General features: G+C 44.2%; 1 long non-coding RNA gene across 1 annotated transcript; it reads left to right on the forward strand.

Moving 5' to 3' along the window:
- The first annotated feature begins 12,346 nt into the window (after positions 1–12,346).
- Positions 12,347–23,029, forward strand: LOC142470625 (uncharacterized). Its single transcript, XR_012789282.1, has 3 exons — positions 12,347–12,700; positions 20,012–20,165; positions 21,765–23,029. It is a non-coding gene; the product is annotated as an uncharacterized LOC142470625 (long non-coding RNA).
- Positions 23,030–26,484: the final 3,455 nt, after the last annotated feature.

Here is a 26,484-nt window from a genome sequence, read left to right on the forward strand (position 1 = left end):
GCTTGAATAAAGCCAACACCGCAATTGCTAACATGGAATCAGAGAGAACAAGTCCTGACTGGAGACTATGCTATCAGATGTCCCAGAGAGATGTGCAAAACTTCATCAAAGACTTAGAAGTTTCTCACCAAGAAGCTAGCACGCTCAAAACAGAGCTGGAGCTCTCACGCCAGGAGGGCCACAGTCTAAACACAGAGCTGGGTATGTTGAAGGAAACCCATGAGAATGCCCTGAGGGATTTAGAGACTGTAAGAATGTAGAATGTAAGTCTGACGCAGAAAAATTCAGACTTGACTGATCAAATCAGTAAAGGTGGTAAGAAGCTCCACCAAGCAGGAAAAGTGGAGAAGCAATTGATCCAGGAAAAGCTAGAGGTGCAGGAAGCACTGCAGAATGCAGAGAGGATGCAACGTGTCTCCCTGCAGCAGCACACACAGGCAACGCACTTATGGCAGAGCCAGCTGCAAGAGCTACATGCAAGTCTGCAAGCAGCCAAGGAGAAGCAGTGAGTGCTACAGGAACGGCTGAGTACCCAGTATGTCCCCACAGACAGCATGAGGAACTGAGGGCCACGCTGTACGCCACAAGAGCATCGCTAGGGGCAGAGTTGGGTACTTTGAAGAAAGCCAATGAAACAGTCCTAAGGGATATAGAGACTGTGAAAATGGAGAATATAAACCTGAAGGAAGAGGTTTTAAACCTGACTGGTCTGGTCAGTGATGGGACTGAGAAGCTTCACCAAGCGCAGAAAGTGAAGACGCAATTGGCGCAAGAAAAAAATGAAGTACAGGCTGCTCTGCAGAATGCAGAGAAAATGCTGGAAAAAGAATGCCTCGCCCTGGAGCAGCTGAAGATCACGTTGAGCGCCACAAGAGCATCGCTGGAGGTGGAGCTTAGAAGCCAGGTGACTCTGTGTGAGAAGGAACATGAGAAGGTACAAAGACTGGAGCAAGAGCTGGAGAAGCAGAGAAGCAACTCCATCTCCATGAGTCAGTATGCCAAGGAGAAAGAAGCCTGGAAGACAGAAGCAACAGCGATACTGGTGACAAGAACTGCAGAGCTCAAAAAGATGGAGGAGGCGTTGAGCACCAGCAGCTGCAGGTCCAGAATAAAGAAAGAGAGACAGATTTAAGCCTTGCTCTGAGTCTGCTAGGAGACGTAGAATCGCGACTCAATTCTAATGAAGATGAACTAGCAGCCGCACTGAGTGAAAGAAGAAAGGCAGAAGGACTGCTTCAAGACCTGAGGAAGGACCTGGAGTCTGAGTGTGCTGGCCACAAGATGGCGGAGAAACAAAAGTGTGACCTGGTCAAGGAGCTTGAGGCTCTGAAGACTGAGCGGGAAGCTACGTTGGACTCTACGGCTGACCAGCAGGAGGTTTCTCAGATGAAGCTGGAGGAAAAGCTTGCAACCCCAAGACAGACGTTTGGGTTACTGAAGCAGTCCAAGGAAAAGGTGGCGGTAGAGATAAAACAAGGGAGGCACTCCAGGAAGCATGACTGTGATACCGTTGCAGAACTACAGTCTACTTTCCACAAGGCACGGAATTCGAAGGCCAAATTGCGATGCACTAGCACAGTAAGAATCCAATCAAACTACAGTGCCCAGCGGACACAAAGTGGATTCCTTGTCATGATGGCAGCCACTGTGAAGAGACAGCCGCGAATGAGACGGAAGTGTGCCCGTGATCATAAGGGGAGACAGAGTAAGTTAAAGAGGCAAGACAGAAAGGCCCAAGCCTATGAGTCTGCTGACCGTAAAAGAGAGGTGCCATGGGTGTACTTCGGGTTAAAAGGAATCCCGACCAAGTTGAAGTACTGAAGATAAATGGTGTGGAACCCAACACTGAAGGTACACTGAGGAAGGACAACAATGCATCTTCAGGATTTACAGATCAAGGTCACAGCGTGGCGTAGAGTCCTGGCAGAGAGAGCTAATAGACAGCAGGATGCTCAGGAACCTTGTCAAGAAGAGACACAACAAAAGCGGAACATCAACCTTAAACTGAAACTGGCACAAGACAAAGAGATAGGGAGGTACCAGCCTTCAGACACAGGTAGCCTGGTAATTACCCCAAAAAGAAAATGCCTAAATTGGAAGGCAAGAAAAAAAAAAGGGGGGAGGGAAGGGCTGACGTCAGACATTTTCGCCAAAAATGCTGGTGCACGGGAATGGTGCACGAGCCGCTCCACAGGACAATGTTTCGCTGGGGAGAGGGATATGTGACAGAGTCACTGACTCAGTAGGCTGGAATAGTGAATGGAGAGACGCTGCAGCCAGTTCACAGAGTGTTAATCTCCTCAGACAGAAGGAAGCACACCTGCAGCCTAATTAAGCAGGAGGCCTGAGAGACTGCAGGTTTAAAAGCAGGAAATGACACACACACAAGGAGCTTGTTTTTCCACAGGAAGGTGGAGAAAACTCTCCCGGCTTGGAAGCCGTAGCAGCTGCTGCTGCTGCTCTGGTCCCCAGTCCTGCGAGGAGCTTTGCTGCTGGGACCAGCTGGGACCCCAACCCAGGATAAAGATAAACATTGCTGTGAGGCTGGACACAGCCTGCTCCCCGGAACCGTGTTCCTGTTTGCTGTTTGGAGCTGAAACAGATAAGACTTTATTCTTATTATGCTTATTGGTTATCGTTTGTGTAGCATGTTTTGGGCATGACCAGATTAGCTGGCTGTCCTGTTAGTAAGGGCTCAAGAAGTGAGTTAGTGTCCCTAACGGGACTAGGCTTTAATTTGCAAGAAAGTAGTTTCTTAAAGGGACAGTGCACCCGTATTTATTTTGGTTGTGGCTAATAAACCACTATAGTTGAACGTTTCCCACCGTGTCTAGCGTCTTACTGACCCCGCCGCGAGGCCGTCCTGCCACAGTATATATTGCTACATGATTACATAGGTAGGCTGACTCACTTATACCTACCTGAGTGAGATCACCAATAACTTGCTACACCTGCCACAGTTACATCAGAGTGGCTGCACTTTTTTGGCTCATCATTGAGTCTAATTAATCCTGGGAACTTAGTGTTCTACCTATTTTAGTTGAGTAATTACTCCCATTAAAGTATTTAAATTCACCTACTCCTCATCGTACATACATACTTATCCATTTCACGTCTGCTGTGATTTATGTTTGAGTGCTCTCCAGTGGGGTTCTGTTTTCTCTGTGTTCACTCAGGTTTGCCAGGAGTAATCATGGGGTTTTCCCTCACACTCCTGTGCTGTGTAGTATCTGGTGAAGGTAGTGTCATCAGGCTCTGTGTCCAATTACAGTGACACAGGGGTGGTGCCTATTGGAGCTATTTAGTGCACAGCATTTCCTGTATTTAGACAGTGTCTCACCCCAACTGAGTGAGACTGGTCTGACCCAGCAAACTGTCAAGGCTTTGGCAGGTTTTGTGGCCCTCCCTGTGGGGAGTGGTGTGGCAGGCTATTCCCCTTACTCCATCAGGGAGTAAGGGAAGAGCAAGGATAGCTTCTAGGGCCCTGACTAGGAGTGGTGTCCAGGGACTTCCTTTGGGTTGACAACCTGTGATGAGCAGCTAAAGACCGGCCGTTATGATGGGCAGCTGGCCAATGTATGCTGCAATAAAGGATGTCAAAGATAAAAATCGCTTCTGTCCTGATTGTGGAGTCAATTGGGAAGAAGGTGCACAAAGAGGTTCTCTTTCAGAGACACCTCCCTGCTATGCTAGGATTCTGGAAGAGATGGAGGCGCTGTACCATAAGTGAGCATTACTCAGCACTACCTCATAAGCCAGTCCTGATGCCATCCCCCACACCATCGCGGCAGACTCAGGAGTTCTGTAAGCCAGCAGGTGCACCACACTACACCACATGTGACATGGGTCAGTTTCCACAGAATGAAATATGAGATTGGGCCAGGAAACTCTGTTACATTTAATATACATTTTATTCTTAGTGCGATGTGCAGTGGGTCTCCGGAGCAGAACCGCGTTGATTTCAGGTCCGGGGACCCCCTGTTTCCCAAGATACAGGCCCCGTTAGGGGGTGCCGGTATCTTCTAAGCATTTAAATGTCTCGTGTCACGTGACCGTGAGAATCAAATGCATAGGAGATACTGGCACCCATAACGAGGCCTGTATCTTGGGAAGCAGGGGGTCCCCGAGGCTGAAACCAACGCGGTTCTGTTCCAGAGACCCCCTGCTCATCAACACTAGGACCAAAATGTATATTAAAAAATATTTAGTAAGCACCAATACACAACCCACCCCTGTGCCCACCCATAAAAGCAATATTTATTTTTTATACACACAATTAATACCCCAGGCCAGCGGGGGTCCCCGGGTGGTCCCATTGGGTGTCTGCAGGCCCAACAGTGCACCCCGGGGGTACCCACGGGTGTCTGGGGGCCTCCGGGTTGTCCCCACTAGGCTCTGTGGCCTCCAGGTTGTCCCCACGGGTCCCCTCAGGCCCCAATGGGGTCCACGGGTGTTCCCCGCAGGTGTCTGGGGGCTCTCGGGTGGTTCCCACAGAGGTCTGGGGGCCCTCAGGTGGTTCCCACGGGTGTCTGGGGGCCCTTGGGTGGTCCCCATGGATACACGGGACCCCCACAGCTGTGGGGCCACCGGTTCTTACCTGCAGGTGTCCCCCGGGGGCTCTCAGGTGGTACCCATGGGTGTCCAGGGTCCTCGGGTGGTCCCCGTGGGTTCCCGCTGCCTGTGGTACCACTCCTGTATGTAAAAAATAAAAACATGGCCTACATTTCAATCAATACACCTCCTTTAGAAAATACCTACAGTAGGCGCTCTCTCAGAATGACCTCCAATGGAAAATAGTAATGAAAATAATATTATATTACCATATGCAGGGGGCCTTTGCGTGAACCACAATGTAGGAACGCCTTCAAGGTCCCTTGTTTCCCAGTAAATATAACAAAAACAGAAAACAAGGGGAGCATGGGTGAATATACCAGGGGATCTGAGGGCAGAGTGGTTAAATATGTAGCCAGACTAACCCAACACCACTATAGTGCCCAAGGGTTCTGACAGAACCACAGTCAATGCCCTTATAATGGTGCAATGTATACAGGGATTAGTTAGTGAGACCACAACAATAATAATCTCTAGTACCATTGAACTAAGCAACTAATAAAGACATAAAACACCCTAATCAGTGCCACACCACTGCTTGGTTAATAAGCGTATGAGGCTTAGTACTGCCTCTCTGTGAGCCTGATAGATCAGTTATCCAGAGTTTAATCATGAAACTGCCCTTTAGATGGCAGAGATCTAGCCAGTGTGTAATACTGCTCAAAATCCCTAAATGGGAGTAAACTAGATAAAATTCACCTCTCTCTCAAAGTGATGAAACACATTGTGGGTTAATATAAGGCTGTTATGGTGTTAAAAGACTCCTAGCTAGTATAATCTACTTAATTTAGGACATACTGTAAATGTTAAAAGTATTTATCTCATATATGATACAAGCTCATGGCGCCATCTAGTGTCAACACTTGTTTAGAATTTTATCAGACCCCATTGTGCTATCATTACATAAAAAACCTATGGTTGAGAAAGATAACAATTGTGTGGACCATCTCTAAAACCAAAATATTATCACTATATGATTGAAATCAATTGAATTTGGGAATGATGGGAATAATCAAATCCGTACCCTAACATTTTTGGTTGTTAGTAACACTGTTGAGCTGCTATGGATATAATATTGTAAAATAAGAGCTACAACATAGATAAAAAAAAGTAATAATGGCTGTACTCCATGGCCGTTTAGATAAAATAATAGAGTTAGAAGCTACTTTAATGCAATGATTCCCATCTGGGTTCCTAACAACGTATACATAATATTGGACAACAATTGTGTTCCAGACACAATGGAAAATACATTAACATAATGCCTATAAAATGGTGTAATGAAAAACAATGGATCTATATAATAATACCTGATTATGGGGAGGGGGGGTGGAAGGAGTGGAGGGGGGCTGCGGCAGAGGTGACAGGGGGAAAAGGTGCTGGAGTACAAATATAACATAAAATGTCCCTTGCTAGAAGATGATTGGAGGACCATACAGGTGATGGGGGTGGACAAATATCTACGGAAAAAACAGAAACTGGTTACAAGAGGAGCCCATAACTGAAACAACATAAGAAAGATGCTGAACCCTGATCTTGATCAGCAATTTGACGGGGCTATTTTAACTTTGGCAGTGTCAGTAATATTTCATCCTGATAGATACTTACTTTCATTATGGCTGCGATTTTGAGGTGAATAGCTCGTAACGCCATTGATATAGCTTGATAGCTTACATTGCGCTCTCCTTCTAATACCCAACGGAGGCTATTCAGAGGAACTTTCACAAGTTAGTAGCATTGCTACAACAGCTCGCATGCAGGTAGTACCTCCGTCAGCCAAACAATATAATGCGATCTGAATCCCCACTATAGAGGTTCAGAACTGATATATTTCATAGCTGCAGCAATCTGTTAATTTCTCATACATAGTGAAGCCTGACTACTCCTATATAGAGCAAGAACCTCACCTCAATATCGGATGAGACTTACCATTCACAGCCCTACACCATCTTATTCCTCTCACTGGCCAAGGGGGGAATTCAAGTAATGATCTACACCAGGCCTGCACAACATACGGCTCGCGGCATGCGGCCCGCCTGGCCTCTCTGTGTGGCCCGCGATGACTCCAGCCGGGCGCCAATTAATTAAATAAATAATAATAATAAAAAATAAAAAAAAAAGTTAAAAAAAAAAGTTTAAAAAAATGGCGGCGATTCATCCCCCCAACCCCCCTCCCTCCGGTTTTGCGGTGCGCGGGGACAGCAGCAGCATGAGGAGGATGCGGCAGCCGTGAGTATTTTTTTTTTCAATAGCAGGATACCGGGGAGGTCAGAGCATGCCGGGGGAGGGGCTTAGTACCGGGGAGAGGATGTGCTGATCTGTGTGTGTGTGTGTGTGTGTGAAAAACGGGCTGATGGGGGGTGTGTGTGAAAAACGGCTGATGGGGGGTGGGTGTGAAAAACGGGCTGGTGGCGGTGGGTGTGAAAAACGGGCTGTGGGGGGGTGGGAGGTGAAAAATGGGCTGGTGGGGGGGGGTGGGAGGTGAAAAACGGGCTGGTGGGGGGGGGTGGGAGGTGAAAAACGGGCTGGTGGGGGGGTGGGAGGTGAAAAACAGGCTGGGGGGGGGGGGTGGGAGGTGAAAAACGGGCTGGTGGGGGGGGGGTGGGAGGTGATAAACGGGCTGGCTTTGGTGAAAAACGGGCTGGTGGGGGGGTGGGAGGTGAAAAACGAGCTGGTGGGGGGGTGGGCTGCTGACATGTGAGGGGGGGTGGGCTGCTGACATGTGAGGGGGGGGTGGGCTGCTGACATGTGAGGGGGGGGTGGGCTGCTGACATGTGAGGGGGGGTGGGCTGCTGACATGTGAGGGGGGGGCTGCTGACTTGTGAGGGGGGTGGGCTGCTGACATGTGAGGGGGGGGGCTGCTGACATGTGAGGGGGGGTGGGCTGCTGACATGTGAGGGGGGGCTGTTGACATGTGAGGGGGGATGGGCTGCTGACATGTGAGGGGGGGTGGGCTGCTGACATGTGAGGGGGGGTGGGCTGCTGACATGTGAGGGGGGGTGGGCTGCTGACATGTGAGGGGTGGGCTTCTGACATGTGAGGGGGGGTGGGCTGCTGACATGTGAGGGGGGGCTGCTGACATGTGAGGGGGGGTGGGCTGCTGACATGTGAGGGGGGGTTGGGCTGCTGACATGTGAGGGGGGGCTGCTGACATGTGAGGGGCAGGGGGGAAGTGATGTGAGGTGCAGGGGGGGAGAGAGTGATGTGAGTTGTAGGGATGGGTGTGATGTGAGTTGCAGGGGGGGGAGAGTGTGTCATATTGAGGGGAGGGGGAGAGTGTGTCATATTGAGGGGAGGGGGAGAGAGTGTCATATTGAGGGGAGGGGGAAAGAGTGTCATATTGAGAGGAGGGGGAGGGTGTCATATTGAGAGGAGGGGGAGAGAGTGTCATATTGAGGGGAGGGGAAGAGTGTGTCATATTGAGGGGCGGGGGAGAGTGTGTCATATTGAGGGGAGAGGAGAGTGTGTCATATTGAGGGGAGAGGGAGAGAGTGTCATATTGAGAGGAGGGGGAGAGAGTTTAATATTGAGGGGAGGGAGAGAGTGTGTCATATTGAGGGGAGGGGGAGAGTGTGTCATATTGAGGGGAGGGGGAGGGGGAGAGAGTGTCATATTGAGGGGAGGGGGAGAGAGTGTCATATTGAGGGGAGGGGGAGAGAGTGTCATATTGAGGGGAGGGGAAAGAGTGTCATATTGAGAGGAGGGGGAGAGAGTGTCATTTAGGGGAGGGGGAGAGTGTCGTATTGAGGGGAGGGAGAGAGAGAGTTTCATATTGAGGGGAGGGAGAGAGTCATATTGAGGGGAGAGAGAGTGTAATATTTAGGGCAGGGGGAGACAGAGTCATATTGAGGGGAGGGGAGAGTTGTCATATTGAGGGGAGGGGAGAGTGTCATATTGAGGGGAGGGGGAGAGAGTCATATTGAGAGGAGGGGGAGAGAGTGTCATATTGAGGGAAGACACAATAAAAAACAATAAAAAAACAATAGGTAGCGCTAACACTAATATATATCTCAAAACAAATGCTATCAAAGTGAATTAAATATATATATAAAAAAAAAAATTCTTATATATATACAAAAAAATTATTTAAAAAAATGTAGCAGCCTAGATACACCTCTGACCCCCAGTCAGACAATAGTAATGGTACTGGATGAGTATCAATGGCGCTAAACACATAAAAATAAAGTAAATGATATACAATCAGATTTGATGGAGAGAAGATCTCAGCCGACGTGAATCAAACATGAAAAAAGAAAAAGAAATACATAGTGTGATACTGTTAAGACACTGTTAGACGAACATACAAACAAACAAACAAACAAACAAAAAATGGCAATGTTGCAGAACCACACACTAAACTAAAAAGGTATATTTAATATATTATAAAAACATATAATGCAATTAGCACAAATGGACAAAGTGTAGGGCCCAATCGATATCTGGCCGAATTGCCCGCTTATGTGGGTATGACATCCAGGCCTATCAAACGCCGCTTTTATGAACATATTTACAACAGCAAAAAAGGTCTCATTACTCACAGCGTTTCGAATCATTTTCTCCAGGTGCATGGTAGAAGCCCCGTAGGTTTGAAATGTACTGCCATAGAAGCTGTTACACCAAATTGGCATGGAGGAAACATCACAATGCAACTAGGGAGACGTGAATCCTTTTGGCTCCACAAGGCCTCAATGTTGATTTTGACCTTAAACCATTTTTGTTGGACAAATAAACACTATTACACTTTATTAAATATAATATAATGTCACACCCCCACAGTTTGCACATTTTCATTATATTCATTGAAATTAAATTTAATCATTCACCACAATTTTTAGTCACCTCATGCATTCACCAATCACCAATAACCAATAACCTATCACGTGTGGTTCTTGACACATATTGGTTTACATGTCAAGATACCAAGTTATTATAATTATTCGTCAATATTATTTTGACATCTTTTTTCTACTCTCGTATCTAATATTACACAAGATAAGTCACATATATATAGCCATTTTATGTTTGTTTGCCACATCAATGTAGTATATTATTCACTACCTAGACAGTGCATCTCATCCAATACATGTTGCCTCTAACACTTAGTTTCAACCCTGAACAACAATTAGACTAGTGTTAATGTTTACTTAACATCATATATTGCAGGCTGTCTATCTTTAGAATCTTAAAATCTTTAAAACCTTTAAAGTTAATATCCATATTGATGAATTGAATCATCATAATAATCTTGGTATATATGTTTATATGTTTTTACTGTTTGTCTGCTAACCAATTGATTTTATACAATTGTCTCTATGTATTTGCTGTGATGTTGCTGATATATGCGGCAGTATTGATTTTGTACTACTGTGCATGACCGGGACTCTATTATGGTACTTGTACCTTTAAATTTTTCCTATAAAAAAACGGACACACAGGGACTTCTTTATTCAATTTACCCCTGAGGAAGGAGGCAGTAGCTTCCGAAACGCGTTGGGTGGTCCCCGTCATCCCTGCGTTGCCATCAGCTGCCGTTTTCCATTGCCAGCCCTGCCGTGAGGCTTTGTGACCTAAAAGCATCTTTCAAATTTGCCGCTTTTGGAGTACACGCGACCGCAAGAAGCAGGGGATTTGGAGACACCTTCTACACTGTGTCGGGCGCCTCTGCGCATGCTCGTACTGCTTCAACATCAGACAGTGTTTTCCTGCCCCTGCTACAGCGTGGATCTATGCGTCCTCCATTACAGACATCTACACGCGGTGCCTACCGGTCTTACATCCAGGAGCTGTGCCAGCCACTGTGAGAGGGGATACTCTCTAATATATCCACTGCGGTTTTACATCTTGGCTTCGGTAAGCGGGCAATTCGGCCAGATATCGATTGGGCCCTACACTTTGTCCATTTGTGCTAATTGCATTATATGTTTTTCTAATATATTAAATATACCTTTTTAGTTTAGTGTGTGGTTCAGCAACATTGCCATTTTTTGTTTGTTTGTTTGTTTGTTTGTTCGTCTAACAGTGTCTTAACAGTATCACACTATGTATTTCTTTTTCTTTTTTCATGTTTGATTCACGTCGGCTGAGATCTTCTCTCCATCAAATCTGGTTGTATATCATTTACTTTATTTTTATGTGTTTAGCGCCATTCATATTGAGGGAAGAGAAACATGGGGGGATGCTGACTTGTGGGGGGGATGCTGACATGGGATGCTGACTTGGGGGGGGACTGCTGACATGGAATGGGCTGGGGGGATGTGGAGGGGGTATTGTGTGTTTGATGTGGAAGGGGGTATTGTGTGTTTGATGTGGAGGGGGGTATTGTGTGGGTGAGGGGGAGAGATGGGGGTATGAGAGATTGATGGGGAGTATTGTAAAGGTTGATAGTGAGGGGTTCTGGGGGGAGATATGAGGATGATGATGATGATGAGCGGTGCTGGAGGAGAGATGATGATGATGATGATGATGATGATAATAATTTAACCCGTGCGGCCCAAATTTTTTTTCCTTGGAGCAGTTCGGCCCTTCTCACTTTACGAGTTGGGCAGGCCTGATCTACACTATTATAGTAATTTGACACTGCCACTTTGAGACCTTAAATAAAGGGTCTAATCTATGATAGCGACTTGCTATTTTAGGCTCTGTGCCAGTTACTAGACACATAGTGTCATGATGTATTTTAATACTTACCCTTATTTTAAAATCAATTAAATAAAAGATATTTTTAAGATTGCCATATAACATTAGTGATATTGAGTGCTATTATCTACTGAGTTCTTTTTTTCTTTTTGGTGTATTATTTTCCTTAGAAGCCTGGGCGCACGCTTTGCATCCATGAAAACCAAAGAAACCCACTGGTCGAAGAAGCCAGTTGGTAGTATTTGGTTTTACCTTGCTCCTGAACAAACTTGGGGCGAGCCTATTCGTTAGATTAGTGACTTTAGTAAAAATTATTTTTTGGCATCTCCATGGTGACATTTTTTAGGACTGGGTCTTTTGCACCAGGTTCCAATGCTTCCTAATAATTTTGTCTACGTCCTTATTATATTTAGTGACAAATGGAATGCTTAATTTCACACATGGATTTTTGGGCTTTGTCACAAGTAAATCCTTTTGTTATAAGGCGGTTGCTTTGCTAATTGCTCCCTCTATAAGGGTTGGATTATACTTCCTCTCTAAAAATCTTTTTTTAATGATCTTGGTTTGGTCTCTAAAAACATTATCCTCTGTGCAATTCCTCCTCACATCTGAACTGCCTATAGGGGATATTGTCTATCCACTGTCTATGGTGGCAACTTGAGTTCAACAAGTAATTAATAGAATCCACCTTTTTTTTTTTTAAATCTTTGTCTTTACTTTATTGTCCTCAATATTAATAGTCAAATCTAAAAAATTGATTTCTTTGTGAATACACTCAGAAGTGAATTTAAGATTAATCTCATTGAGATTGATATAATGTATGAAGGAATCTAATTCCTCACTAGTTCCTCTCCATATAAAAAGAACATTGTCTATATACCACCTCCAGAGGACCAGGTTCACACCATAGGGATTAACAAATGTTGTCTGTCTTCCAATTGGCCATTAATAAATTAGCATAGCAGGGTGCAAACCTGGTCCCCATTGCGGTGCCACATTTGTGGAGGTAATAGACGTTGTTAAATAAAAATACATTATGTTCTAGCACAAATTTAATACACTGTAGCAAGAATTCTCTTTGTTCTTGTTTCAGACTCTGATCTTTCTCAAGTGCCTTTCTGATTTCAAGTCAACCGTCCAGATGACCAATGGAGGTGTACAAACTAGTAACATTGCATGTCATTAGTAAGAAATTTTCTTCCCAATGGATCCCTTTGCTGCAGCCGACGGGGTTTTTTTTATATGTGAGTTTTTACTATTGTTTGTGCCTTTATTACATTTGAAATATCTCATCCCTGCTATCCCTGTATTTCACTGTCAACTCGAGGTGAGTTCAGACTGAGACCAAGCGGGAAGGAGCCATCCAGTGAGAGGTGAGAGGAGCAGTTACCATAATATTCTACCATCGGAAGGCAAAGAACCACCAGATGTACCTGTACTCAGACAAGCCCGTGTGAGTATTTATGGTACCTATCATTTTCTCAGTAACCAATCCCTGCATAGATTGCACCATTATAAGTGCATTGACTGTGGTTCTGTCAGAACCCTTGGGCACTATAGTGGTGTTGGGTGAGTCTGGCTACACATTTAACCAGTCTGCCATCGGATCCCCTGGTATATTATTCTATAGACATTAATTTACCCGCGCTCCCCTTGTTTTCTGTTTTTGTAATGGAGGACATGGACCTGCAGTAAGCTGACAAGGATTACCTTCATATTGGCTGGGGTAAGTAGAACGGTTTTATTTATTTAATTAATGCTTCATGTTGTGTTTAATAATGGGCAAATAATCTATTATCCATATCCGGATAATGGTTATTTTTCCCATTACTGTACTGTATGTGTTTGGTGGGGGGGGGGAGGGTATTAATTTAAATGTAGACCATATTTTAATTTTTTTACCTACAGGATTGGTACCACAGGCAGTGGGGATCCACAGGGACCACCCTAGGACCCCCGAACGCCCACGGGATCAACCTGAGGACATCTCTTGGGGCCCCAAGCACCCACAGGGACCACCCGAGGGACCCAGCCACCTGTGGGAAACACCTGAGGGCCCCAGGGCCCATGGGAACAACCCCAGGGCCCCCAGACACCTGTGGGGATGTCTCGATTATCCCCAAACACCCACAGAGAAGGCCCGTGGACCCCATTGGGGCCACTAGTGGGGACCCGCGGGGACCACCTGGAGGCCACGGAACCTAGCGAGTACCACCTGGAGGCCCCCAGACACCTGTGGGTACCCACCAGGGTGCACTGTGGGGCCTGCAGACACCCGTCGGGACTACCCGGGGACCCCCACCAGCCTGGGGTATCAATCGTGTGCGTAAAAAAAAAATGGTTTAATGGGGGGGGGGGGGTACAGGGGGTGAGTTTTGTATTAGATATTGTAATGTTTATTGGGGGCCTAGGATGTGGGTAGTAGGGTTGTGTGTGTTAGTGTTTATTGTGGGTAGCGGGGGTGGGTGAAGGTGGTATTAGCTCCAAGGATGGGTGCTTAGGCCTTGCAGTGGGTAGCTGGAGGGGTTAACCCTTTCATTACCGTAGCGATATTAACCACTATGGTAATGATGGGGTTAACTCCATTCGCAACCACCCCGCAAGGCCTAAACCCCACGGTGGCTATGAGGGGGTTAATCAGGCCATTAATAAAGGCATTATACCAGGCTGATTAACCCTAAATCACATTGGGATTGAAGGGGTTAACTGTATGTACACCACACTGATCTGTTTTCCCCTAAACCATCTTTATTGTCCCAATTTTGCTGCTCAGTCCATAGTTGCAGTTATAGCAATGTATGCGAATTGGGCCAATTGTATTTCAGACACAAGGAGCAAGCTAGCACTCTAATTTTTGGAGTGCAGCTAGCTAAGGATGTATTAAGCCCATACATATTGTTTGGTGTCCCCACACATACAGAAAGTATATACAGTATATAATAGATAGAGGCAAACAACAAGGCCATAGACAAGGCGAATGGACAGGCACTCATTGTAATGGTGAAAGGGTTAACCAGGCTCACTAATAAAGGTTAAGCCTACTTGGTTACCCCTGATCTGTGTGTTGAGGTCCTAGTGTGTCAGCTCTTGGACCCAGATGTCAGAAATTCATTACTGTGACTGTATGCAAATTATTTAAAAGGGAAGGGCAGTGGGAACAGCGCTAATGCAAAAAATAAAAATTAGTGACAATTAAGTGACTAACATAATATAAATACACACTTTACTATTAAAGTGGAGGCTGCCAGGTAAAAAAGGGTACACAAACCAATGAAGACAATAAAAACACATAAAACGGCGCCTCCGAAAGAAAATAAAGATATATAGCCTGACCGAATATAGTCCAATGCAGCTGGGATGAGATCCAAGGCAGTATCTTTAATGAAGTCTCATAGAACGACAGACAAACAAATAAGACAACAACATGGAAGAAAAAAAGAGAAAAAGATCATAGTGCAACTAAAAACAAAAAATCACTGATAAGGTTTACAAGGAATGATTGCAAATTTAATACGATGAATAAAATGATTATAAAAACAACAAACACTTGATTGTTGGGCAAAAGACACTTATAAAGCAATGGCATCCGGTAGGGATAAAATTGAAACCCTACTTACAGCAAAGCTGATCAAAGTAAGCCCGTAGCACAATGTCACAATCCGGAACCAGAACCTGGTAGAGAGATGATATAACTCTGCCTCTTAGAGCTCCAAGAATCCGGAAACCGCTGCTTGCCACACGCCCACGAATCACCAGGAGTGCAGGGGGTAGAATAGGCAACAGACTGAACCCAGTGCTGCCGGGGGACACACCGATGCGATACACGCAGATCAGAAGGTCTCGCGATAACCCGGTGACGTCACCACTAAGCACAATAGCAGGGGAAGTCCCGGACACGTACCGAGGGGCTCAGAGAGCTGGGGCTGGGTACAGAAGGACACATGGGCTATCAGGGGAGAACGTCAAAAGTCTCTGCCAATAAAAGTCCACCCTACGCGTTTCGTGACGTCAGTCACTTTGTCAGGGGCATGATGGGAAATGTAAGATGAAACAACAAAGAGTGGGGAGTGATCACAGGGCCATACTAATTGAATAAAGTGTTTATATACATAGGTGAGGTAATTGAGAGGTGGGTGCAAACTGTGAACTGAAAGTGAATCAGAAAAAGGGGAAGGGGAAACACAAAATGGATGTGCCCCCAAAAGAATTCACTTAAATGCACACCGCCCAAGTGTAAAAATTAACTTTTAATAAATCCTTAAAACATATATTACCAAAGTAACGTGTGATGTGGATTAAAAATGTATTAAATCGTAGCTATCAAGCAACCGTGTCATTGATTATTCATACTACCCCGGTATCATTGATACAATGGGATGTTAAAGACAGGGAATGCTATGAGTAAGGTATAAAACCCCTCTGGGGTAACGGTAAGACCAAATGTGGAGTGATATATAATTATATACAGGCAGGTGGCCACAGGATTAAATATCCTGATGCTGCTAAATATAGCCCCCTGCACATTTACATGGAGATTGGTCTAGATAATGACGCTGGCATGTGATTGTCTAATAACTGTATTGTAGAACTTCCAAATACCGCAGTACTTGCTTAAATGCACAGCAATATAATATGAAGACACCTCACATTAGGTGCAGGGATAGCAGGCACACTGACCATGGATTGATAATAAATAGTTAGCTCATATGGTATTCTCAGTTACACCCAGGATACTGCAAACACTACATTAAAAACAGCTCCACGTAGGAGACTGACAACATTGCGCGTCCAACGCGCGTTTCCCTCCAGCAAAGGAGCTTCTTCAGGGACAAGTATTACTGGGGGAATGAGGTCTAAACCCTTTTATACCTTTACAGCACCCTAATTGCACAATCAATGAATAACAGCTGTTGCACATGCGCACTGAGGTCTGTTCCAAACTGGCTCAATAAACTACTCAAAAGTTAATAAAAAGAGTTTTATTCATGAACCGCAGTGTTGTACCTTCATTTTACCATATTCGCGTTGTTTTCTGTTCATTTATTAAGCTTATAAAGCCTTTAAACATTCGCGCCGAATAAAGTGTATAATGCGCATGCGCGGGGGCTTTAAACCAATTCTGGGAGTCCATGCATGCATACTGCGCATGCGCGGGACCTTAGAAACATTTTAGATCAACTACGTCCACTGCGCATGCGTGGGGACTTAGGAAAAATTCCAGTCATTTCCCATGCTTATAGCGCATGTGCGAAGACTTGGAAAAAGTTTTAAGTGTTATAAATATAAACTGCGCATGCGCGAGGTCTTCGGAATAATTCCATTGGCCCCCCCTTATTCATTGCTCATGCGCAAGAACTTAAAAGTTAGATTATCCAGTCCCAAACACATTGCGCAGGCTCTGGGACTTTAGATTCTGCCCATTATTGCCGCGCATGCGTCGGGACTTATGAAAAATACACAATTCCGTTTATAACGCGCATGCGCGGCAACATAGAAATCGCCACACTTTAGATCTAATGGTACAGCGCATGCGTAGGGACTTTGAAATATTTCCATTGCGATCTATATGGATGGCGCATGCGTGGGCACTTAGGAAATGTTTGCGAATTTTACCTGATGGTATAGTGCATGCCTGGGGACTCTAAATTTATAACAGAGACTCCCTAGGTTTTATGATTGTAAAGTGATATTAAACATTGTCCATTCTATGACACAATGGACCTAGGGACAATGTAATAAACTGTGTGACCAGGTACTGATTGCATAAAGATGGTATTATGTATAACAAATATAACGGGTGATGAAAAAAGGGGGGGAGGGGAGAAAAGGGGGGGGGGGGTAGGGGAAAGGGTATATAAGACCTGTAATACACATTTATATTGTCCGGTGATTATACCAATAAAGTTGATTCTATACAATCCACCATAAATGTAGTTTATTGAGCAATGTGTCGGCTTGGAATGCAGTGATTGATGATTAGATTTAACAATATATGAAACGTAAATATATATATGTAAAGAATTAATTGTATATAATTATCATATATGGCACATATACGCACATTACACGAACACTATGCCCACTGTTGGGCGTAGGGCTTTAATAATATTGTCACTAGTCTAAATAATAATAGTAGTTTTTAAATATAATAATATATTAAATCAATACCGAAAGCTGGAAATTGTCATAGCGGACAATGGAAAAGACATAGCTGGTTGTCAGAGAAACCAGTGACCTATATATTCAAATGCGTATATGTGCCATATATGATAATTATATACAATTAATTCTGTACATATATACATTTACGTTTCATATATTGTTAAATCTAATCATCAATCACTGCATTCCAAGCCGACACATTGCTCAATAAACTACATTTCTGGTGGATTGTATAGAATCAACTTTATTGGTATAATCACCGGACAATATAAATGTGTATTACAGGTCTTATATACCCTTTCCCCTACCCCCCCCCCCCTTTTCTCCCCTCCCCCCTTTTTTCATCAGCCGTTATATTTGTTATACATAATACCATCTTTATGCAATCAGTACCTGGTCACACAGTTTATTACATTGTCCCTAGGTCCATTGTGTCATAGAATGGACAATGTTTAATATCACTTTACAATCATAAAACCTAGGGAGTCTCTGTTATAAATTTAGAGTCCCCAGGCATGCACTATACCATAAGGTAAAATTCGCAAAAATTTCCTAAGTGCCCACGCATGCGCCATCCATATAGATCGCAATGGAAATATTTCAAAGTCCCTACGCATGCGCTGTACCATTAGATCTAAAGTGTGGCGATTTCTATGTTGCCGCGCATGCGCGTTATAAACGGACTTAGAATTGTGTATTTTTCATAAGTCCCGACGCATGCGCGGCAATAATGGGCAGAATCTAAAGTCCCAGAGCCTGCGCAATGTGTTTGGGACTGGATAATCTAACTTTTAAGTTCTTGCGCATGCGCAATGAATAAGGGGGGCCAATGGAATTATTCCGAAGACCTCGCGCATGCGCAGTTTATATTTATAACACTTAAAACTTTTTCCAAGTCTTCGCACATGCGCTATAAGCATGGGAAATGACTGGAATTTTTCCTAAGTCCCCACGCATGCGCAGTGGACGTAGTTGATCTAAAATGTTTCTAAGGTCCCGCGCATGCGCATTATGCATGCATGGACTCCCAGAATTGGTTTAAAGCCCCCGCGCATGCGCATTATACACTTTATTCGGCGCGAATGTTTAAAGGCTTTATAAGCTTAATAAATGAACAGAAAACAACGCGAATATGGTAAAATGAAGGTACAACACTGCGGTTCATGAATAAAACTCTTTTTATTAACTTTTGAGTAGTTTATTGAGCCAGTTTGGAACGTACCTCAGTGCGCATGTGCAACAGCTGTTATTCATTGATTGTGTAATTAGGGTGCTGTAAAGGTATAAAAGGGTTTAGACCTCATTCCCCCAGTAATACTTGTCCCTGTAGAAGCTCCTTTGCTGGAGGGAAACGCGCGTTGGACGCGCAATGTTGTCAGTCTCCTACTTGGAGCTGTTTTTAATGTAGTGTTTGCAGTATCCTGGGTGTAACTGAGAATACCATATGAGCTAACTATTTATTATCAATCCATGGTCAGTGTGCCTGCTATCCCTGCACCTAATGTGAGGTGTCTTCATATTATATTGCTGTGCATTTAAGCAAGTACTGCGGTATTTGGAAGTTCTACAATACAGTTATTAGACAATCACATGCCAGCGTCATTATCTAGACCAATCTCCATGTAAATGTGCAGGGGGCTATATTTAGCAGCATCAGGATATTTAATCCTGTGGCCCCCTGCCTGTATATAATTATATATCACTCCACATTTGGTCTTACCATTACCCCAGAGGGGTTTTATACCCTACTCATAGCATTCCCTGTCTTTAACATCCCATTGTATCAATGATACCGGGGTAGTATGAATAATCAATGACACGGTTGCTTGATAGCTACGATTTAATACATTTTTAATCCACATCACACGTTACTTTGGTAATATATGTTTTAAGGATTTATTAAAAGTTAATTTTTACACTTGGGCGGTGTGCATTTAAGTGAATTCTTTTGGGGGCACATCCATTTTGTGTTTCCCCTTCCCCTTTTTCTGAAATGTAAGGTGCCAGCATATTTATACTAAAACACTAATTAACACATTAGCATAAAACAAAGTCATAAAGTGCAACCAGAAGCAAGTAAACTCATAACAGTGATACCTACAACAAAATGAACATACATGAGGTAATATAAACATAAAAACAAAATAGACAAGTAGATACAATAAAAAATATATATTAAAAAACATAATACAGTAAACCTGCTCTTAAAGAAACAGTGTACATAGAACATGACACATATATACATAACATTAAAAGAGACTCCAGAGTTTTAATACTGCCGATATCAGTGGACAACAAACAGCACTGGGAAAGTTAATACACATAGCGTAAATCAAAAGACACATAGTAACAAACTACTTCGCCAGAAAAGCAGATAGGTCGAATTCAATATTCAGACCATTGGGAGATAATGTCTTGAGTTCATATATCCAATATGACTCACGTTAACTAATACCATTGGTGGTGTATGCAAATTATGCGACATTAAAGATTTATTTGTGTTTTGCCTTTCCTGGGGTGTTGGGACCGGGAAATTTCTAGGCTGTAAGTTTCAGGGTGGGTTTACCAAAGAAAGTCTTTACAGAATGTGTCTATTTATCAGGGTTCCAGAGTTATGGGACACCCCAAAAGTTGGATCCGGGAATCGAGTGAGATTGTCGGATGCATCAAAGCACATTAATCCGGGCAGACTCTGACCCTGAAAATGTTCTTGCGACTCCCATCCAGGATTCCTGATGCAGCATCATCCAGACAAGGTAAATGGGCATGAAGGGGTTAATGTATACCTGCAAGTATCCACGGGGTCCCTAGTATAAAGAGGGGTCCCTAGTATAAGGAGAGGTGCACCGGTACATGCCCAGGTGCACTGAACCTGATATAGGGGTTCAGGGGGTGCTCCAGCTATGTGATAAAGCTGAGAGTGATTTCTTGTGGGTAAAAAGTTTAAAAGGTTATTTTCTAAAGTGTGCCAAGAATGAAGCTAGTGAGTGTAAGCAGTATATACCCTCACTCCATCCTTGACACCAGAATATGCACTTACACATTTTATCACACAAGATACAGGACACGGTATATTTTATTATAGGGTTATGTTTAATAGGTATATGTACTGATAACCTGTGAATGAACTGTGGGATTTCCAAATCATGGATTCTGAGATGGCTACTAAGCTTGGTGCCTATGGGTCTGTGCGGAGTCTGGACATGAAAGCCTCAGAGATGCCAAGGTGTTAGCTCAGGATGCGGGTACTCAAGCAGATCTGCAGTACCTCTCCTGTTCTAACACAGGGCTATCCAGCCACCATTTGCCAGAGCCAATACTCTTTTGAGCCTGGACAGCGGGTGGGCTCAGTATGCAAAGAGGCAGAGGTGCAGGTTGGCGCATGCCCCGTTACAGAATTAAAAAGGTGCCCTCCCGGATTTACAATACCGGCAAATCGGTGATTGGCTGGCAGGAGAATTCCCATGCTCTAATAGGCTGCAGAGGTTGATGAATGAGAACCTGCAACCCATAAGGAGACTTGCATTCAATCAGGAGCGCAGATTCCAAGCGCCAAACCAACAGAGGCAAATTCAAAGATGCTCTGTGCTGAATAGACGCGAGCCGGCTTCAAAGATTTGGACTCAAGAATTTTTCTAAGTCCCGCTTTTGAGAACGTAGTGGTCGCGGATGGCATTATATGCCGAAATCAGTTCCAGGACTTTCGTGAGTACCTACCGGTCATTGGAAAGGGCTCCTATAAATGTGATTTTAGTGAATTTCGTTTAAAGGATAGATTTATTCGTTAACCCCATTCCCAGTAAGTGTGTTAACCCTGTAAATTGTGTCACATTGTGTGCATGCTTGCTTTGCTCAATCAATGATCCCGTTATAAAAAGGTATTGATAAATCTGGTCTCCTGTGACATTCATTGCTCAGAATCCCTGGCTACAGTGGAAGCATTCCATGCTAAGGGATAATAGGGAAAGACAGGCTTGTGGACCTGTCTGAGAGGTGAATCTTCTCACATTTAGTATTTGTATATGCTATACATGAGTTTAAGACATATGTAAAATTTACTGTATGATGATCATCTGCCTTAGATTGTTATCTTGAATTGTACATCTGTGTTAAACTCATTGAAGATTTTGTAAATCAGTATTGCTTGACATCAGGAAGAGAGGAGATCTCTGAAACCTGGTACTAAAATATCAATTGTTAATCCAAATAAAAAAGGTATCACCAAAAACTGAAGTACTTATTTATTTTGCACTATCAACACTAGACTAACTTGGCTACTTCTATTTAATTTTATTACATGTTAAGGAAATGTTGAATTCTTTATTTATATTTTTAATTTTTCTGTCTTTTTTCAGTTTACCTGATTTTCTTTCGGTGGAGAAACGAAACATCAATATTCAAGTGTGTTTATAAGTTCGGCGTTTATAAGTCAGGTGTTTTGAGTCCTTTGTTCTCAGAAATGTATTGTTTTCCATGTTTTATATAAAGGATAGTCACTGATTCTGATTTCAATAGTTGGGCATTGTGAAAGGGAGTACAGCAGTGTTTTGTGTGCCTTGTCCTTATCAGAGAGCTGGTAAAGAGGGAGAGAGAGGGCGTACAAGCTGTTCTGAAATACATGTAGTAATATTAGACAAAAAAAAGAGTAGCCAGAGGGAATCCTACCAACTTTAAAATAATAATAACATTATGGTTATCAAACAACGATAAAAAGCGAAATCACCCAGCTATAACACCTTAAACATTTACCTAGTTAACTTTGGTCATGGCAGGGATTCCGCTTTTAAATCTATATTGGAGTACAAATAATTAGGCAAGTGATAAATAGCAGGTACTAATGTAGAAAACATAAATTCATACTGTATCTATCATCCACAGTTCCTATGGGATGGTAAATTAAAAGGAAAGATCTAAAGAAGGGTTCAGAACTCCATAAAGGGAACCATTATGGTTATTAACTGATAATAATTTATATTCCACTAGTGGATAACATTTTGGAGAATATTTCTATTAAGTTTTATATAAAGCTTATATAGTGTAATGTTTTTTAATGGCTATTCTCCTTCCGTGATTCTGTGACGTGTTTAGAGTCATGTACTGAACCATATTGTGCTTACCGAGTGCTCACCCACAGGTGTAGATTCGTCAAAATTACATGTTTTTGTATTGTCAGTATAATGTAATGTTGAGATTATTCATTAGCTAATATAGTCCTACACATTGGTGGAGGTTACCTTTTACTGGAGGTTTTACATATTTAGTTGTAGAAAAGGGGGTTTTCGATGGGAGTTCAAAGTATGTGACAGTGGTGAGCAAAGTTATTAACAAAACTCCTAATATTATTTTAGTTTAAATTAATATTTAAATTGTATACTACTGTATATGTAACACAAAATGTAAAATCAACAGGCATGCAGGTATCAGTGTTTAAATGTATTATTATTTGTCTATTTTTGTTACTGTATATTTAGCTTGATATGTAAAAGCTTTGGTAGATTTCCTAATTAAATATAATGAAATATGAACAGTGCCCCTTGGCATTCAAAGCAATGTTAAAAAAATGTAAAGAAGAGATTTTGGAAATTCTGATGTCAGACTGTTGAGACTCTGTGGAAATGTAAATGGCTAATATTGCTAATTTTGAAAGTGGTTTCATGTTTCTCCATGATGCATCTACCTAATGTGAAGGTTGTTGTCTAATTTCTTGATTAAAAAGAATCAGACTAGTTACCAGTTCATGTCACAAAAAACAACAGGACTGGCTCTTATGTAGCCCTCTTTCCCCCTGACTAAAGAGACTACCTGTACTGCCGTCACCTGTTTGGCTACCAGAAGGCCTGAGCCTCCACTACTGGGAGCCTGGGGTATAGTTTTTCACCTCTGTGCAGTGCCTCCACCTGAGAGGGATCCCAGCGTAGTGGGAGGAGCACCTCACAGGAACCAATATACACAATAATTACACACGGGTATATATATATACAATATTTACTGACATATAATCCACAACACAGGAATAACAAGGCCTTGCAAGGCCGCACCCACACAGTAACACCTCCCTGGCGGAGCCCCAAAGTACTGGAGTGCCTGGGAACTTAAACCCTTAGTGTCCACAGACTGGACCCACTCCAAAGAGCATGTGTGGGATAGCGCTACCCACAGTGTGTTTGGTGCACATGTAGATAATACCTCCCTGGTCTCAGTCCAGACCAGGTTAACTGAGCAGCTGAGTCCATGGATCTGCAATGTGGTCCCACGCCATGATCTGCAGGATCCTCTGCAGTGCTTATACGTAGGTGGATGCCACTGGAGGGGTTTCTCGGTGGAGTGTACCCTATAAAATAGTCTATGGTGATGTACACCTGGATCTGGTCCCAGACACCAGGTTAACTGTCACAGTGTGGCATAGACGCTGTGTCCCTGGCACTACACAATACAGGGAAAGTGTCCCTACCTATGGGCTTCCCTATACTGCTGCAGGTGCCTACTGTGAGTTGGGGACTAACTGGGGCCTACAGGGAAAAGCTGGCCTAGTCCCAGGGCTACTGGCACCTGGGACCCTACCTCTCTCCTCTGCATCCTGCTCCCGACTGGCGTGGTCCCTGCATTCGTGCCAGACACCTATCTTTCCTGGCTGCTGGATTCATGGCCCTATTGGCCCTCCTATACCATGTGGTGGCAGCCCCTGATGCTGCTAGGATATGCAGTCCCTCACAGAGCCCCTTGTGTATTGGCCGCCGCTGCTACTAATCACTGCACATGTGCAATGTTCGGTAATGGCCGCCGGGGTGTCTCGATTCTTCTGCGAATGCGCAGCAAGTCAAATATGGCAGGCCCTTGCCGGCAGCTGCTCTGGAGCTCCTGGTGATCTGGTCGCCCCCTACTGCCTCCTGCATGCTGCCGCATCTACATTAGCTTTCCCCTTCCCCATGCTGGCATCAGAGGTAGGGTGTGGCAGGGAAATGGCTACATCCTCCCCCTGGTGGAGACACCAATGTCCCTGCTTGGGAACAACGTACACTGGCGACACACTTTATTTGAGCTCGGCTAGTCCCGCGAATTCGGGTATACTCGGGTGTATTGAGGTTTGTGACTGTTTTCTGCCCGAGTGCATTGCGTTATTTTCCCGGCAGGGATTGAAGCATTTTATTCCGGCTAGCTACAATACTGCAATGCCGTGTAAAAACACATGAGGGCGCTTGCGAGCTGTTCTCTTGAAGCCGTCCCCTATAGTGAATTGTAATGCAGTATATATACTGTATATATATATACTGTATAACAACAGCCCCTATAACCCCTAACATACAGTACTGTACACATACAGTACTGTATATGCACATACTGGGGGCGAGATGTGTTTGCAGCAGAGAGAGGTCCGCTGCTCTCTTTGCGCAAACAGCGACACATTAAAAATTATTTTAAATACATTTTTATTTATAGTGTAGATGTGCAGGGGGTCTCGGGAGCTGAACCGCGTTGGTTTCAGGTCGGGGGACCCCCTGCCCCCCGAGATACAGCCCCCTTTATGAGGTTCCGGTATCCCTCTGCGTTTAAAGGTCCCGATCACGTGATCGCGGCCTGTTAAACCAAGTAGAGGGATACCGGCACCCCCAAAAGGGGCCTGTATCTCGGGGACAGGGGGTCCCCCGACCTGAAACCAACGCGGTTCAGCTCCGGAGACCCTCTGCACATGTACAGTATAAATAAAACACATACAGTATATACAGTAAATAAACACTCGTTCTTTACTTTAGCGGCTATGCGCTATGGTAAAGAAGCAGCATTTCTGTATTTTTAATAATATTGTACAGTGAGCAGGGGGTTCCCTGAGCCAGAAATCTAAACTCAGGGGACCCCCTGCTCCTGCACAATATTATTAAAAGTACAGAAATGCTGCTTCATTGCCATAGCGTATAGCCGCTAAGGCAATGAAAGGGTTAACCCACCGTGCCCGCTTTATTGTGGGTAGCGGGGGTGGGTGAAGGGGGTATTTGGCCCTTGGTGTGAGTTTAGGACTTGCGGGGGGGTTGCGGGTGCACTTAACCCCTTCATGACCGTAGCAGTTAATACCGCTAGGGTCATGAAGGGGTTAACCACCGCTACCCCCCGCAAGCCCAAAACAAGCACCGTTGGGGCAAATACCCCCTTCACCCCCCCCCCACTACCCACAATAAAAAATAATCACACAGCATCCCCGCAATACATAAATAAATAAATAAATAAATACAAATAAATACATTTGAAATACATTTTTATTGATAGTGTAGATGTGCAGGGGGTCTCCGGAGCTGAACCGCATTGGTTTCAGGTCTGGGAACCCCCTGCTCCCCGAGATACAGGCCCCTTTAGGGGGTGCCGGTATCCCTCTGCTTGGTTTAAAGGGCCCGACCACGTGATCGCGGCCTGTAAACCAAGCAGAGCAGAGGGATACCGGCACCCCCTAAAGGGGCCTGTATCTCGGGGAGCAGGGGGTCCCCAGACCTGAAACCAGTGCAGTTCTGCTCTGTAGACCCTCTGCACATGTACAGTATCAATAAAACACATACAGTATACAGTATAAATAAACACTCGTTCTTTACCTTAGCGGCTATGCGCTATGGTAAAGAAGCAGCATTTCTGTATTTTAATAATATTGTACAGTGAGCAGGGGGTTCCCTGAGCCAGAAATTAATGCTCAGGGACCCCCCCTACTCCTGCTCATAATTATTAAAAATACAGAAATGCTGCTTCATTACCATAGCGGATAGCCGCTAAGGCAATGAAGGGGTTAACCCACCGTGCCCGCTTTATTGTGTGTAGTGGGGATGGGTGAGGGGGGTATTTGGCCCTTGGTGTGAGTTTAGGACTTGCGGGGGGGTTGCGGGTGCACTTAACCCCTTCACGACCGTAGCAGTTAATACCGCTACGGTCATGAAGGGGTTAAGCCCTCCCGCTACCCCCCCGCAAGCCCTAAACAAGCACCGTTGGGGCTAATACCCCATTCACCCACCCCCGCTACCCACAATAAAAAAAATACACACACACAGCAGCCCCACAATTAATAAATAAATCTAAATAAATAAATAAATACATGAAGAG

This window comes from Ascaphus truei, chromosome 1 (genome assembly GCF_040206685.1).
Source record: "Ascaphus truei isolate aAscTru1 chromosome 1, aAscTru1.hap1, whole genome shotgun sequence".
Lineage (NCBI taxonomy): Eukaryota > Metazoa > Chordata > Amphibia > Anura > Ascaphidae > Ascaphus > Ascaphus truei.